The 16,204-nt window shown below is 35.0% G+C and overlaps 1 long non-coding RNA gene across 1 annotated transcript; it reads left to right on the top strand.

The window, feature by feature from the left end:
• Positions 1-2,731: 2,731 nt before the first annotated feature.
• On the top strand, positions 2,732-13,747 carry LOC311083767. The gene is made up of 4 exons (XR_014606357.1): positions 2,732-2,881; positions 6,423-6,517; positions 11,268-11,338; positions 11,431-13,747. It is a non-coding gene; the product is annotated as an uncharacterized lncRNA (long non-coding RNA).
• The last annotated feature ends 2,457 nt before the right edge of the window (positions 13,748-16,204 follow it).

The raw sequence follows: 16,204 nt of genomic DNA, 5'->3' as shown, positions 1-16,204 counted from the left end.
TTTTCTTTCATTCTCTTTAAAACTAGCCTGGAAATCCAGACCTAAATCTGAAAGATTAATGGTCTGGCGTCGACTAATGAAACTCGCTCAGCTCGAGGGGCAGCACCAAGCATGCTTTTGAAAATCTCACTGCACGCAATTGGATAACACTATGACCAATCACAACAATAAACCCCATACGCTTAGTACACCGGTAGATTAGACTCTTGCCGTATCCGGTCGGCAAAAGAGCAAAAACGTCCTTCTTGCAAAGGAACGATTCGACCGCCGTCTTCTGTTCCTGTTTTAAATAAAAAGCCAAGTCTAACTCGTTCATTGTAGCGGCCAAAGCCATTTCAAACAACTGGTATTCATCCATAGCCATCTTGCAATGTTTACTAATGACTGCGACGTCGCACCGCTGTCGTCATCTGTTTAGCTCGCCTCTGGCCTGCCTATATCAGATAACCCGATGTGATTGGTGCAGCTCAGATAGAGGGGCATATTTAATGAGCATCATTACTCGACGCCAGAGTAACTCGCTGAGCAAATTCAACTTGTGCTCTCGCGAGAACTCTGGATTTCCAGGGTACTTTAAAACATGATTTTGTCACAAATTTATTATCATCTCTTTAAAAATCATCAGCTCTAGCACATGTTGATATTATGCTTATTTCAAAGAAAGCAATATTCAGTAACATGATTGATTTAACTGCACTGATGAAAACTAATTTCAAATTGAATTGAGCTGAATACTGACACTACTGTTTTCTGTCGAGCTGCTTTATTGTTGAAGTGATCTTGTTTTAAAATTGATGAACTTTGACGGCGTTATTTAACTGTATTGAATCAATATTGAACCTAGGCAGTTCATTCCTCGTCCTCTGTGACCTTTGCATGAAGGAACCAAGAAGTTTCTTCAAAGACCAGAGGAATGAGGCGGGTGTTGAGGATATTTACAGTACATGACAGGAAAACTCCTGTGGCTTTGTCAGATTTTGAGTCAACTGCATGTTTCTTCATTGGTCAAGATGTTTTACCACTTTACCACACTATAAAAAATGCTATGTTGGCTTTAATTAACTTTTTTATGTCATTCAGGTCAAATTATGATTATGTTAAAACATAACCAACACCATTTGATCAACTTTTTTTCTTTGTTCATCTGAGAGTTAAAACTCAGATACAACAGGCAAACTAAATAAAGTTAATGATTTAAGGGTTAAGAGCCCAAGTAAAGCAAACACTGATCACCAAAACAATTTTTTATATTTTAAAATTATTTTTTTCTCCTTTGGTGATTCTGCTTGTTAACATCAGGTGTCTTCAATAATGCTCAATCATCACTCAATGAATCCCTTAATTAGCTCATTAACTTTAACAATCTTGATTGTTAATTCAACATTAATATTTTAACACTTTAACACTCTTGAGTGTACAAAAGCCATCTGCAGATGTGGGACGTGCAGACGCTGACTCTGAAGACTGTTTAATGAAAAGGGTGCATGAATGTATTTACACTGCAATTACATTTGCATAAATAATGTTATGAGCTCTTTTTTTTTTTTTTTTTTAATCTAAAAATTTGGATATAGAAATATTAAATGATGGAAACAATGAAATTATACTTTTAAATAATGAAACTAAAACAGCCAGTAGGTGGTAGCAAGTAGCCTAACTGTTTAATCATTCACTCGGCTGATTAGTTCACATACGCTGATTCATTCAGTATGGAAACACCACTAGCCTATAAAGCTCAGAATTGCAGCGGTTCTGCTGTGCCGTTTGGATTTACACAAAACAGTTAAACATTCAAATAAAACCATTAAACAGTCTGTGTAAAAATACCTAGTGCAACTTCAAAGTCAGTGGTAGTGATTTCGGACCGGAGGACAGAGTCACCTGAATTCACAAATCATGAAGAATGAATTGCTACATTGTTTCGGCCCACATCTGGCACTTGTGGAATGCGGATCTGGCCCACATGCAGCGTGGAATGATGGCACCTGACTGGGCCGCTCCTGTTTGCCAGATCTGGGCCACAAGCAGGCCATAGCAATGCCACATGTCAGCCAGAGCAAATAAATAAACCAGAACTGGACCTTATCTGAGCCACAAAATCTGTGTACGGTATATTAAATATGGAGTCATCTCAGCCTTAATAACGAGATGGTAATTTGTTGATAGTTGTATAATCATCATGAAATACTCAGTAAGAAATTCAGCTGTCCTGCATCAGATTTATCAAACATGAGCATTAAAAATTAGTCAACAGTGACACACGCACATCAACAACCAGCACAATCTCAACAATGGTGACAATTAAAGTGCCATGCTGCAATGCATGCTGGGTACCAGCATAGTACAAAACTCCCAGCATGCATTGCAGCATGAATAAATTATGCAGCTGAAGTGTACTATTATTTTGTTTAACCCTAAATATTTGCTTTCATTTTTTGCTGTTGGTGTTGCTGAGATTCATATGCTGGGTTTTGATATCTGTGTGTACTGAATCATAGGCAATTATAAATTTGTGCTCGCGTATGTTTAAATCTCTCGATGTTAATTGCAAAAATTGCAATAGGAAAGAAGAAAAAACAGTTATGCATGCAGTGAACTTTCTTTGATTACACAGATTAAGTGTTGGAAGTAATTTGTACCACCCCCCTCCACTGTGGTCTTTTTCCTGAAAGTCATGTGATTTGCTGGAGAGTGAGAGCAGACATCGGAAGACACAGATCCTTTCTGATTGGCTGACGTGTAACACGAATAGGCTGCTATTTAAGCCCACAATGTTGTGGCAAAAGACTGCAGCAAAATAATTCAAGGAAGCAAGACACTTATCTTGTATTATATCCATCAGAAAACTCAGTTTGCTGTTTTGGACCACAGATTTCCTCAGGTTTGACTTTTTTACATTTGCATGTATTGTTATTTCACTTTTATTAAAACCCAATTAATCATTTCTAATTCATGGGAGATTGTGGGAATGTTAGTTCTACTGGAACATTAGAGTGTCTTGGTTATTGAGAATGTATGGTTTATGTTATGTTCATGCAGGTTATAGGTGAATTAGGCATGTGCTAAAATCTGAAAGCACTTAACTTGGTTTAATGCACTAAAAAATGTTTTTACTGTGATGTAGGCTATTTCTTCAGACTGTTTAGATCTGCAACTGCAAACCGCAAAAAAAAATAATAATAATAATAATAATAAGACATCAGGGAATGGATGCTGCATGTGGATTGTGACTCATAATAGAAATATCTGAGTCACAAAGAAAATCTTTTGAGCAATTGATAAATCAGTTTTTAAATCAGTCAAACTGGTTCAATCGATGGATTAAAATTAATTGCAATATATTTCAGGCTTAAAATTTTGGTTTTCCTAGTGTGATGTTTATGATGATAACTACAATATACTGTAATACAACACTAACACTTTTTCAAATATTATCTTTCATGCAGTGTCTAGTATAGATGTTTGTCAGTGTAAAAAGTTTTAAATAGCAAAATGCGCTACGAACAAATGTATTCACAAATTACATTGTATTAAAAAAAAAAAAGTCAGAAAGTCTGATCTTTCGCATGAACATTTTGTTGGTGTAAAAAAAAACAATTAATAACAAACAACCACTTTTGATCACTAATGAGCTGTAAATAATATAATTTCCTGATGTCAAAACCTATCACTTCATCGTCCTTGCTTCTTTTGTTACCTTCTTTTGTAAGGAAACACAGAAATAAAGGGTCTGGTTTGTAATAAGAGAAATGTAATGTATTTTCAGTTGATTTCATCTAAGGCTGTGCAAGTCAGTTGTAGTTCTTGTTTCTCTTTTCTTCAGTGATTCTACTTGTTATCATCAGGTGTCTTCAATAATCGAACAATCATCACTCAATTAATTACTTAATTATCTAATTAACTTTGAAACTGCATCAGTGTTACTAATAACACCCTGCTGGTGGTTCCCATATGAACATGAGTGGTGTTAATTTAATAACATCAATTATTAAAGTTTTTTATGTCTTATTAAAGGGGTCATATAATGGTACATGCACTTTTACAAGTTGATTGTACTGAAATGTGTGTTGGCAGTGCCTGTACACAACCATCATAAAAAAAATTAAAATCCATCCAGTGTTTTTTTTTTTTTAAATCTTCTTATATGTTTCCCCCTCTCCTGAATCAACCCGTTCGACCTAGTGACGTCACAGGGTTGGACGCCCCTCCCACGATTGTTGAGTGACAGGAGTGTTTCAACACAGACCCGCCCTCGCTCGTGAGCGAGCTGTCAATCATAGCCCACGCGAATCGGCGCGGTCATTGTTGTGAAAGCTGGAGCACTGTCTATGAGCATAATGTCGTCTAGGCCAGCGGTCCCCAGCCTTTTTTGCGCCACGGACCGGTTTAATATCAGACAATATTTTCACGGACCGGCCTTAGGTGTGGCGGATAAATACAACAAAATAAAATGATATGACTGGCATAAAAACTGGGGTAGGCTATTTTTTAAATATATTAATAAACGTGAATCCAGTGTGTAGGCCTACTCGCAACTTTATTAGCAGCGTCCTCGTAACATCGCGCCTAAAGACAACTGAGAAAGCCTGAACACAAACAAAATGCCCCCAAAAAGAAAAAAATCTCCATGTTTTCGGTGCTGATGCGTTCATGTAACATGTAAGGGTGGCGCTGCTAAAGCACCTAAAAGCTGTCACAATGAACCGGCAAAATTAATGATTATGAATAGGCCTATGTAAAATATAGGAGGAGACATTTTAATTGTTCATTAATAAACCAGTTTTTTTATGTCAGTGTCGGCTGGAAAGATTAAGGCCCCGTTTACACGATGGGAAAACGCAGATATTTCCCTGCGTTTTGGCCTGTCATTTACACGAAACAACGTTTTTATCAAAGAAAACGATTATTTCTAAAAACTCCGGCCAAAGTGGAGATTTCTGAAAACGCCGGTTATGTGTTGCCGTGTCAACTGGGAGAAACGGGGTTTTAGGTTCTCAAACGTCACATTATGCGCCAGAAAATGCTTACGTCATGAACCTCGCTGTTGTTTTGAAAGGAACAGGACGTCGCTCGTGCTATTCGTTGTTGTCGATTTTGAGGATTCTGATTGGCTTGCATGGCTTTATCCTTCTCCCTACACTGCCGCCCATAGGTTTGGCATAGTTATGATGGCGCTCGACGGTGTATTTATGCGGGTTAATGTAAACAACAACTTTTTTGAAAACGATGGGGGGGAAATATTCGTTTCTCTAAATATGTAAATGTGGCCTAAGTTGACGATGCTGACTCGCGATCTTTTCATACGGATGAAATAATCAGAGAACAGTCAGTTTTCTTTCGTTTTGAATTGTTCTGTTAAAAGTAGACATTTCAAGCTTTAGCTATATGTCTCAGGTCTGTGAGGCAAGTAGGCTACCTTACACGCTGAGTTTCGGTTAATTTCCTGAGACGAGCTCCTGTTCACGCGCTGGCGCCTCTGTGTCATGATTATCTATTTTCTAATATATTTACTTCTTATTTATTAAATCCAGACAATTGGTTGATGAAACATTGATTAAAATTAAGATACAATTAATACAAAACGAAATTAAAATTTAAAGACACGTTTGTGCTTTCTGTTTGAGGTCTCTGTGAAAGTTTTAAAGCAGTCTAGTGACGCTTTCAGAGCGCTCACGTCCGTAACGGAGAACTGTCCCGTCTGTAACATTGTTTTTTTTTGTGTGTGAAATAAATTTCTAAAGGAATGTGACTTATAGTCCAGTGCGATATGCTATATGTTTTTTTTTTCTTCATGGCGCATTTTTTGACTGATGCGACTTATAGCCAACTCCGGGGCGGTACTAGTCCGCGGCCCGGGGGTTGGGGACCCCTGGTCTAAGCGATTGTGGTGTTCTGTTATTCGGTGCAATAACGAACACAGCAGTCATGCTGATGTTCCTAAATCCGAACCACTGAAGACGCAGTGGCTGAGTTTGTTTTCGAAGGGAATATTCCCCACGATCAACGTCAATGCTTTCATGATTGCGCGAATCATTTCACACACCAGACTGCTTTACAAACAATGGAACATAAGCCTGTAAGGTCTTTACGTTCCTCAAATCAAGCCCTACTGTCTATTCCAAAATCGCGGCTGAAGTGCAGAGGAGATCGAGCCTTCTGCATCGCTGCCCCAAGACTTTGGAATACTCTGCCAATCAGCCTAAGACAGGCTCCAACTCTTAATATTTTTAAATCTAAACTTAAAACATTTTTATTTTCAAAAGCGTTCGACTAAACTTTTGTTCGTTCGTATGTCTTTTTTTAAATACTTTTATGTTGTTTATCTTTGACTTTGTGGAAAGCACTTTGGTCAGCATCTGCTGTGTTTAATTTGTGCTTTATAAATAAATTGTCATTGTCATTGTCATTGCTTTACAAACAAGGGTCAGTATAAAGCTGGTTTTGCTAAGAAGCTGCTCCTGAAAAAAGGATCTGTAGCAACTATTCGTGTTCCTGCTGCACCTCCAGAAGAACTGAAGTGAGTGTAACGTTTTATTAACCTTTATATTAATATTTATATTAATCTTTGCAAATCGCTTGCTGCACGCTTCACAATGAATGCGGTTAAGGTTTACACTCAGGGTACATTACAGCATGTTTTCTATGTACGACGTTCTCAATATAATTCATATCCCACGTTTATAATGAACAACGCGTTATGGTTATTGTGTTATTGTGTTACAAACGGTGTACACACAGAACAGAGGGGCGGGGTGAGCAATGCTCATTATCATTTAAAGACACATGCACTTAAACGGCGTGCTGAAAACAGAGCTGTTTTTGACCACACTGTAAAAAAAAATCCTAATTTTACAGAAAATAACTGTGATTTTTTTACGATCATTTTCTTTCATTTTAAATTGTACTCAAAACACTGTAAAATTACAAAAAAATATCTGTAAAATAAAAATTCAGCTGTTATTTTAGGTATTGTGACATTAATGACAAATTACAGTAATTCACACTTTTTATACAGAACATTTGTTGTATTTTTCATACAGTATTTTTTCTGTTTTCTTAAATTACATAAAAATGTATGTAAAATTACAAATATAATCTGTAATTTAACAGAAAGAAAACAGTTAAATGATAAAATGGTCAAATGACTGTCAGCTCCCCAAAAAACTGTAAAACATCCTAAATTAAATAAACTGAAAAACACTGTTATTTTACAGGTATTTCCTGAATAATCACGATCAAAAACCTTCATTGTAAAAAAAATCGTAAAAAAAGGGTCAAATGACTGGCAGCTGCGGCTGCCAAACAAAAACCTTAAAATTAAAGTCAAATATGGTAATTTAAATAAACCGAAAAAGCACTGTTATCTCACAGGTATTTCCTGCATTATTATAATCAAATACCTTCATTGTAAAAAAATCGTAAAAAAAGGGTCAAATGACTGGCAGCTGCGGCTGCCAAACAAAAACCCTAAAATTAAAGTAAAATATGCTAATTTAAATAAATTGTAAAAAACTTTAAAATAAATTTGATGTCACCATGATTGAGATTAGTGTCTGCTTTAGTTGGGCTCATGACTTCAATTTTTAACTTACGTTATTCTTTGGCTGCTTTAACTGTGTATTTCATGCACATTTGTTATAGCAATAAATGCTGGAGAAAATTTCAGATGATCTTGGTCATTCTTTGATGATGTCATCATATGATGGCTTGATTCTCTGATATGACAGTCAAAAATATGAATATATTAGCTTAGATTACATGTAGATGGAATGTCATAATTTCTCACATGCATGCAATTTTTTAAAATCGTAATAATTCAGGAAATAGCTGTAAAATAACAGTGTTTTTCTGTAAAACATTTAAGGAAAATTTCTGTAAAAGTTTTTTGCACTTCTAAAATAGGATATTTGACTTTATTTTTACGGTTTTTGTTTGACAGCCGCAGCTGACAGCTTTAAAATAAATTTGATATCACCATGATTGAGATCAGTGTCTGCTTTAGTTGGGCTCATGACACTTGAGTTTTTAACATTAGTTTTCTCTGGCTGCTTTAACTGTGTATTTAATACATATTTGTTATAGCAATAAATGCAGGAGAAATATCAGATGATCTTGATCATTCATAAGTGATGTTACAGTCATCGTGATGATCTGATTCACTGATATGACAGCCAAATCTTTGAATATATTAGTTTAGATTACATAATATGTAGATTGAATTTAGATTTATACAAAGTCTATAATGTCATAATTTCTCACATGATCCTTGGCAACAAAATTGTAATAATATTGTAATAAAATTTAAAAACATATGTATTATATGGAAAAAGTTTTGAGCTGGTTAATTTTTTTTTTTTTTTTTTTGTAGTATAGACATCAAGAATCAACATATGAATCTCAACAATGGTGACAACCAACAAAGCCTTTTTGTGACTTTGTAGTAGTTCAGATTTATTTTTCATTGTCACCATTGTTGTGATTTATACGCTGATTCTTGATGTCTGAGTGAGTCTATATAATCCTGTCAAAACATTTTCTGTATAATGACATCATAAAATCTGAGTATCACAGCACTGCAGGATCTTCTATAGCAGTTTTATCATGCAAAAATTAACAACTAATATTTAATTACTTAATCAGATATCACACTTCAGGTGGTATCAATAAAGCAGGACACTACATGATGACTATTATCACTAAAAAGAGACTAACATCATCTGATCTGAATTTCTCTTGGATTCCTACCTTAACAAATATGCATCAAAGACACACAGTTAAAGCAGCCAGAGAAAATTTTAAGTTAAACACTAAAAGGTCAAGAGCCCAACTAAAGCAAACACTGATCTCCATCATGGTGACATCAAACTTTATTATTTTCAATAAAACTTCAACTTCTAAACCTCTGTTAATTCTCAATAAGAATGTTAGTATGAAAGAAATAAAGTCTGGATTGTAATAAGTGAAGATGCTGAGATCCTGAGAGATCTGTTAGTGTTTAATGTTCTGTTGGGGTTTAAAGTGTTTCTGTATGGTGTGTTTTGTGTGTCACCATTGTGTTGAAGAGTAGAGCCTGAGCTTCAGTTCAGGATGAGAAAAATAAAACAGAGATGAAATGCTGCATGTTGCTTTATTTAACAGACAGTAACTGTGTAGTTGCTGATGCAGTGACGTATAGTCACAGCAAATCATGTATATAATTAACTGCATGTTTTTCAGTAAAAAATCAGAAAAAATGTGAATTAACTGTGTGTTTCTGTTAAAAAAGATTAATGAAGATTTCTGTAAAAGTATTTTCCACTTATATATTTTACATTAATTTTACGTTTTTTTGTATGGTAGCCATTGCTGACAGTCATTTGACTGTTTTTTATGGGATTTTTTTACAATGAAGGTGTTTGATCGTAATAATTCAGGAAATAGCTGTAAAAAAACACTGTTTTTCCGTAAAACATTTAAGGAAAATTTCTGTAAAAGTGTTTTGCACTTAATTTAAATTAGGATATTTTACTTTATTTTTACGGTTTTTGTTTGGCAGCCGTACACTGTAAAAAAGAATACATTGATTTTATTGATATCTAATTAATAAAAATGAGGCAACAGATTACAAGCAATATTATTAATTAAATTTAACAAATTAGGATTGAGTAATAATTAATCAAATGAATTCCTTAAAAGTTAACCATTTAAAATGAGTAAAATTTACAAAATATATTTTATTGCCAACATTGAAGACACCTGGTGTTAACAAGCAGAATCACTGAAGGAGAAAACCATAATTAAAGTCACCATTGTGGAGATCAGTGTGTGTTTTAGTTGGGCTCTTGACCTTAAACTTATTAACTTTAAGTTTTGTTTGGCATGAGTTATAACAGCCAGATGAACAAAGAGAAAAGGTGATGTAATGGCGTTGGTTGTGTTTTAACATAATCATTATTTCACAATCATTTGACCTGATTCACTGAACTCATATAGAATCCAATTTATGAGTTAGGTTTACTTTATTAATTACTTTATTAATTATAGCAGCACTGTCCTTGTACAGCATAATATTTTTAACTTTTACAATGTAAGGCAAATAATTTCTAAAAAGTTACTCTTACATAAAAAGGAGACACACAGACATCAATAATCAGCCTGTGAATCTAAACAATGGTGACATTTATAAAGCATGTTGCAGTGCATTCTGGGTTCCACCAATCAAAACTCATTCATGGCTCCCATCATGCATTGCTGCATGAATAAATAATGAGCTTATGTTCAGAGGTGATCTGTTCGTCACCATTGCTGAGATTCATAAGCAAAATCATGATGTGTGTTTGTGCCAAAAAAAAAAAAAAAAAAAAAAAAAAAACATACATATTGATTTATTTTTTATTATTGATTTTGATCATTTGGATTTCATTGAAAAGGCTAAAAATATTATACTGCTGTAATTAATAAAGTTAACTTAACTCATAAACTGGACTCTATATGAGGTTCAGTGATTCAGGTCTAATGATTGTGAAATAATGATTATGTTAAATCACAACCAACACCATCAGATCACCTTTTCTCTTTGTTCATCTGGCTGTTATGACTCATGTACAGCAGCCAAACAAAACTTAAAGTTAATAATTTAAGGTCAAGAGCCCAACTAAAACACACACTGATCTCCACAATGGTGACTTTAATTATGGTTTTCTCCTTCAGTGATTCTGCTTGTTAACACCAGGTGTCTTCAATGTTGGCAATAAAAGATATTTTGTACATTTTACTCATTTTAAATGGTTAACTTTTAAGGAATTAATTTGATTAATTATTACTCAATTCTAATTTGTTAAATTTAATTAATAATATTGCTTGTAATCTGTTGCCTCATTTTTATTAATTAGATATTAATAAAATCAATGTATTCTTTTTTACAGTGTAGCTGACAGTCAATGACTGTTTTTTTACGATTTTATTTTTTACAGTGCAGGTAAAATGAGTGTTTTCTTACAATACTAATGAGAATTTTTAATTAAAGTATATTACAAAATTTTAATTTAGACCCTAAAGAATCATATTAGCTTGTACAAAAATGACATTATATGACCCCTTTAATGTCTTAATAAAAAGTATTGAAGTGGTTCTGTTTGAAGTATACGTTATGAAATATGTTTTGGGTGTGTGTGTGTGTGTGTGTGTGTGTGTGTGTGTGTGTGTGTGTGTGTGTGTGTGTGTGTGTGTGTGTGTGTGTGTGTGTGTGTGTGTGTGTGTGTGTGTGTGTGTGTGTGTGTGTGTTTTAGAACAGATTCGAGGTAAAGTCAGAGCCACAGAAGTTGCTGTTTATCTGACAGATCACAACAAACCCATTGATGTGAGTAAATATTTCTGTTCCTGTTTAATGTTTAAGTCCTGAATTAAGGAGAATTTTGACACTTTTTTTGTTTGTTTTTTACATTATTTTAGCAGGAAGAAGAGAGGATCCTTAGTTAAAGCTCTTGAAGAAGTGATAAAACCAGATTTTAACTGTGTACAAAGCCATCCTTCTGAATCTGATTGTAATTGTGAAGCTACTCTTGAGAAAGGGAGGAGAAACACTGATGTCATTTTAGATTATAGCTAAGCATTTGTTGTCATTTTTTAAAGGTGCTGACAATTTAGAGAAAACTAAATGAAAGATTGAGAAGAGATGTGGCATTAAAATAAAATTACAGTAATTGCTGTCCAGCTTGTGATATCAAACGAGTAATACAAGGAATAGATTAAGATTCAAGCAGAAGACGTTGAAGGAAAATGTCTTGGGATTTAAGAGGAAGGGAGCGTAGTTATGAGTGTAAAAGTATAAAAGTCCCGTTCTTTAAAATGTCTGGCATTGAATCAGACTCTAAACCAGATGAAGATATAGTGTCATTTGTCAGTTCACCCTATAAATTAGTCAGTGGATTTCCTTCTGATACTGAAATAAGGATAAGAAAATCTTATGTCATGTCATACAACAAAAAAAACAAAAATGCTGAGTGGGTGTATGAGATACTGAACAAAGACACTGTGAAGACCAATTGTAAGGAGACCATGAGCTTCGGAAGGAATGAATTTGAGGGCACTGTCTATGTTCAAGGTCATCTTGCTGCGGCTGCCAATCACAGATGGTGTCAGGAAGCCTATTATGAAACTTATTTCTTCAGCAACATGGTACCACAGGATAAGATCTTAAACAACGGGGATTGGAAAACTATTGAGAATTACTGTCGGAAAAAAGCTGAGAATGCTGTAGTCCGTAATGTCCATGTGTACACTGGGCCACTTTACCTGAAAGAAAATAAACTTAAATCAAAAGAGCCGGAGGATCGTGCTGACCCCAGTGAAATGAAGTGGCTGGGAGGGAAAGCAGTGCCAACTCACTTCTTTAAGGTGATAATTACAGAGAAGGAGGATGGGATGATAAAAGAAGAAGACGTAGAATGCTTTGTGATCCAATCCAAATTTGATGAAGATACAGATATTAAAAACGCAGCAAAAATAGACAACACAGAAACGGTAAAAAACAAGTATGTTAAGCATTATGAGAGAGTTCAGGAACTCTCTGGGCTGAAATTCATAGAAAGCCATCCAAAAGTGAAAACGGACCGTATAAAGACGATTACATGGACAGGAGAAGGTGAAAAAGGAGAGTTATGCAGTGCTAAAATAAAAGTCAGAATAAGTTCAGTCTAAGATAGAAGTCACATCAGATGTTTTTCCCCAACAGTTAACCAAACGTTCGCTTAAGACATTATGCTTGCGAAGCCAAGACAGATATTTTAAAATACTGTCATTCTGTGTATATGTGTCAGGATTTATGCGCTGTTTATGTCTTGTGTACACTTCAGAAGTGTCAGTCAGCACGAGTAAGATCTTTTTGTTTTCCTCAGCATGAGTCTGTAAATCACATTCACTGGTTCAGACTCATGCCATCGAGAATTCGCTATGAATATTCACAATGTTGGAATGCTGCACTTTACAACTATACCAAACTTGTGCTGAGTGGAGCAGAGAGAAACGTACACCTCTTAGAAAACATACAAATAAAGATTGTTTTAGATGTTTAATTACTATTTGGAGCATTGGGATTGCTAGACAAGGGTCGAATAAACTCATTTCTGTGTTAACCTCAAATTCAACCATATTTGACATTTGCACTTTTTGACATTTGAGTTTGGATGAATGGACCATCTGAAGATCAAAAGAGGGAACATCTGCCTAAGCTTGCAGTTGTATCACTACTGGTTAATAATCACATACTGTACATACTTATATATAGATGCACAGCATTCAAAAAGTGCTTTCTCATGCTTTCAGAAATGTTTCTCATGATCTGAGAGCTTATGCTTAAATGCTTGAAATGAATTGTGTTTATAATATATTTATGTATGTATTCCTCTTCTCACAAAGCAAATATGTTTTGTGTGTGCTGGACACTTGCTGCCTGCTTATCTGTGTTATTCACCTCATTTCATCTCTAGAATTCTACTTTATTTTTAAAAGTATAATGTGTGTTGTCTTAGTGAACTAACAGCATTTAACGAGTCTGTATTGATATTCTCCACTTATATTTACAACATATCTAATTCTGTATACTCTTTCTTATTGCATGTGCTTGCACTGATTCTGTATTGTGATCGTTTTACATGTTGAAACTGGGTCTGTGAATACTTTAAAAGTAATCATGAAACTAGAAAATAAGAACATTGTCATATCCTGTATTGGAAAAAGTTCAGATGAAATAAAACCTAATTACAACCTGCATATCTACTTATTGATAATCCCAAAGGGACTGTGGAAAACTTTAACATTTACAGTGAATGGTTCTTGGTCTTCTCCTGCATGGACTAAGGCACAGGCTCTACTCGTCAGCACAATAGTGAAGAGTTTTACCACAAAATTTAATTTTAAGGTAAACTACTGGCAACAGTGTTGCCAGTATATAACTGTTTTATAGCTTACAGTTTATTACTGTTAAAATGCATTTTGTGGGTGTGTCTTTTTATCATACACTGTTAACCCTTTCAACTCCACAGGAAAATCCACACTACAAAGAGTAAAAGTAACATTGACACAGTGTTGCAGTGAGATAATTCAGTGAATATGTAAGTGATTGTTGAGCATTAGTGATGAACACCTGCTGTTAACAAGCAGAATCACTGAAGGAAAGAGGAACACAAGAACAGAAAATAGAGAAACACACAAACTACAACTGACTTCCAGCCATTACACATCATGATACTTATTACTAAACACTTTGACTTTATTTCTGTCATACATATAGACATACGAGTTTTAGATGTTGGTGTTTAATTTTAAATGTGTGGTTTGTAGTGTTTGCTTTAGTTGAGCTCTTGGCTAGTGATGGGCAAATTAAGCTTTGGTGAAGCACTGAACCATTTAGAAGAATTGTTTTGAAAATGGGTTCTTTACTTAAAGCTTCAGTAACAGCGCCCTCGCCTGGTGAAGTGCAAAGGCTGCATCTAAATTATCCCGGCTAGATAGTGGACAGGACATAAATGTAATGCAGTAAAGGACATACATGCACGCAAGAACCTCACCTGGGGCATGTTGTCACATTTCACTTCCATTCTTTCAGGGTATATCAAGAAAAAAATTATACACGGTATTAATAAAACAAAACCACATAATTGTGCTAGACATGTGGGAAATTAATGTGGGTGAAAAATAAATACTCTGAACCCTAAGCAGATTTACACAAACTGAGAAAGTCAAAAAGCGTTAGGTTGTGCCCCGCTCTCCCTTACTCCAGGAGAGGTTTGAAAACCACAGCTGTAATGCATTCACTTTGCCAAAATAGTTATTTCCTCTGTGATAGAGATGTTCTCTGTGTGTCCTGCAGGGGGCAGCAACTGATCATGCTTTTATTAGTGAAGTTTGACTTCCATTCTAAATCATTGCATTTATTAGTGGGGGAAAAAAAAAAAAAAAAAAATATATATATATATATATATATATATTGGGGTATTTTGAGGTGGATATGAGTACTTTAAAGTGAATAAATTAAAAAGTGCAGATTTTCAACCAATTAAAAAAAATCTATTAGAGTTTTGTTGTTGTTGTTCTTCTCACTAAACTATTGTGACTTCAGAAGACTTAAAGAAGTGCACCAGTCATATGGACTACTTTTATAAATGAGGCATTTATTGGAGCTCAACAGCCTCATAAAGCTCATTTCATTTCATTACGTTTCACTTTTCATTCTATTCAAACTGTTTTCTACAGAAGTTGTTCACATCTGGAACAACATATGAATGAGTAAATTATAACAGGATAATTTCATTGAAAAACAACCTGGCCCACTCAGTTAGTTTTCACTGGTCAGACTGGTCTAGTTTGGTGCTGGATCTCTTGCTGCAGAATCACAACAATAAAACAAAGTGAATACCATACTACCTGTATAAACCTCACACATCATATCAGTGAGTTAAGCCTCTACATGATGATGATTATATTCGTATCATCAATCAGCTTAAAGCATCTGACTTCATTTTCTCTTGCTGTTCTCACCATAACAAACAGATACAGCTGCCAGAGAAACACTAATGTTAAAAAGTCAAGAGCCTGACTAAAGCACACACTGATCGCCACAATGGTAACATCAAACCAAACTATTACTTTCAAATAAATAATCAACATCTAAACCTCTGTTAATTCTTAATAAGAATTTCTGAAGACGTCCGATAGAAATAAAGTCAGTCTGGTTAGTAATAAGTGAAGCTGGTAATGCTGTTTGTGGAGTTGTTTAATCAGATCTTGAGAGATTTTATGTATTTTATCTTCAGTTGATTTCATGTTCAACAATACATGTTCATCAATAATGCACAATCATTGTTCAATCACTTAATTATCTCATTACCTCCAACACTGACAACTTAAGTGTTACATTAAACAGCCTGCAGTGTTCATTTCATCTGGGCAAACCCATGTGGGGCCTACATGGAAACTGGGTGCAAAACTGGCTGGGTCCCAGTTAGATAGCCCAGGTCAAACCCATTTGGGCCCCACATGGCTGTGCTGGCTGGGCTGCTGTGGTCATTAGTCATCATTAGCCGTCACGTCAGCCACGCCTACTTTAGACTTCAAAAATGGTCTTCAGAAACCTACAGTCTTTATACAGTCTATGGTGTCCACCAAAGTGTTTTTTCACACAGCTGGCATATTTTTTCACTTATTTTCAATGGGAGCGCTGTGTTTT

This window comes from Abramis brama (genome assembly GCF_963993115.1).
Source record: "Abramis brama genome assembly, chromosome: 1".
Lineage (NCBI taxonomy): Eukaryota > Metazoa > Chordata > Actinopteri > Cypriniformes > Leuciscidae > Abramis > Abramis brama.
The sequence above is the reverse complement of the archived record's forward strand: the minus strand, read 5'-3'. Positions and strand labels throughout refer to the sequence as shown.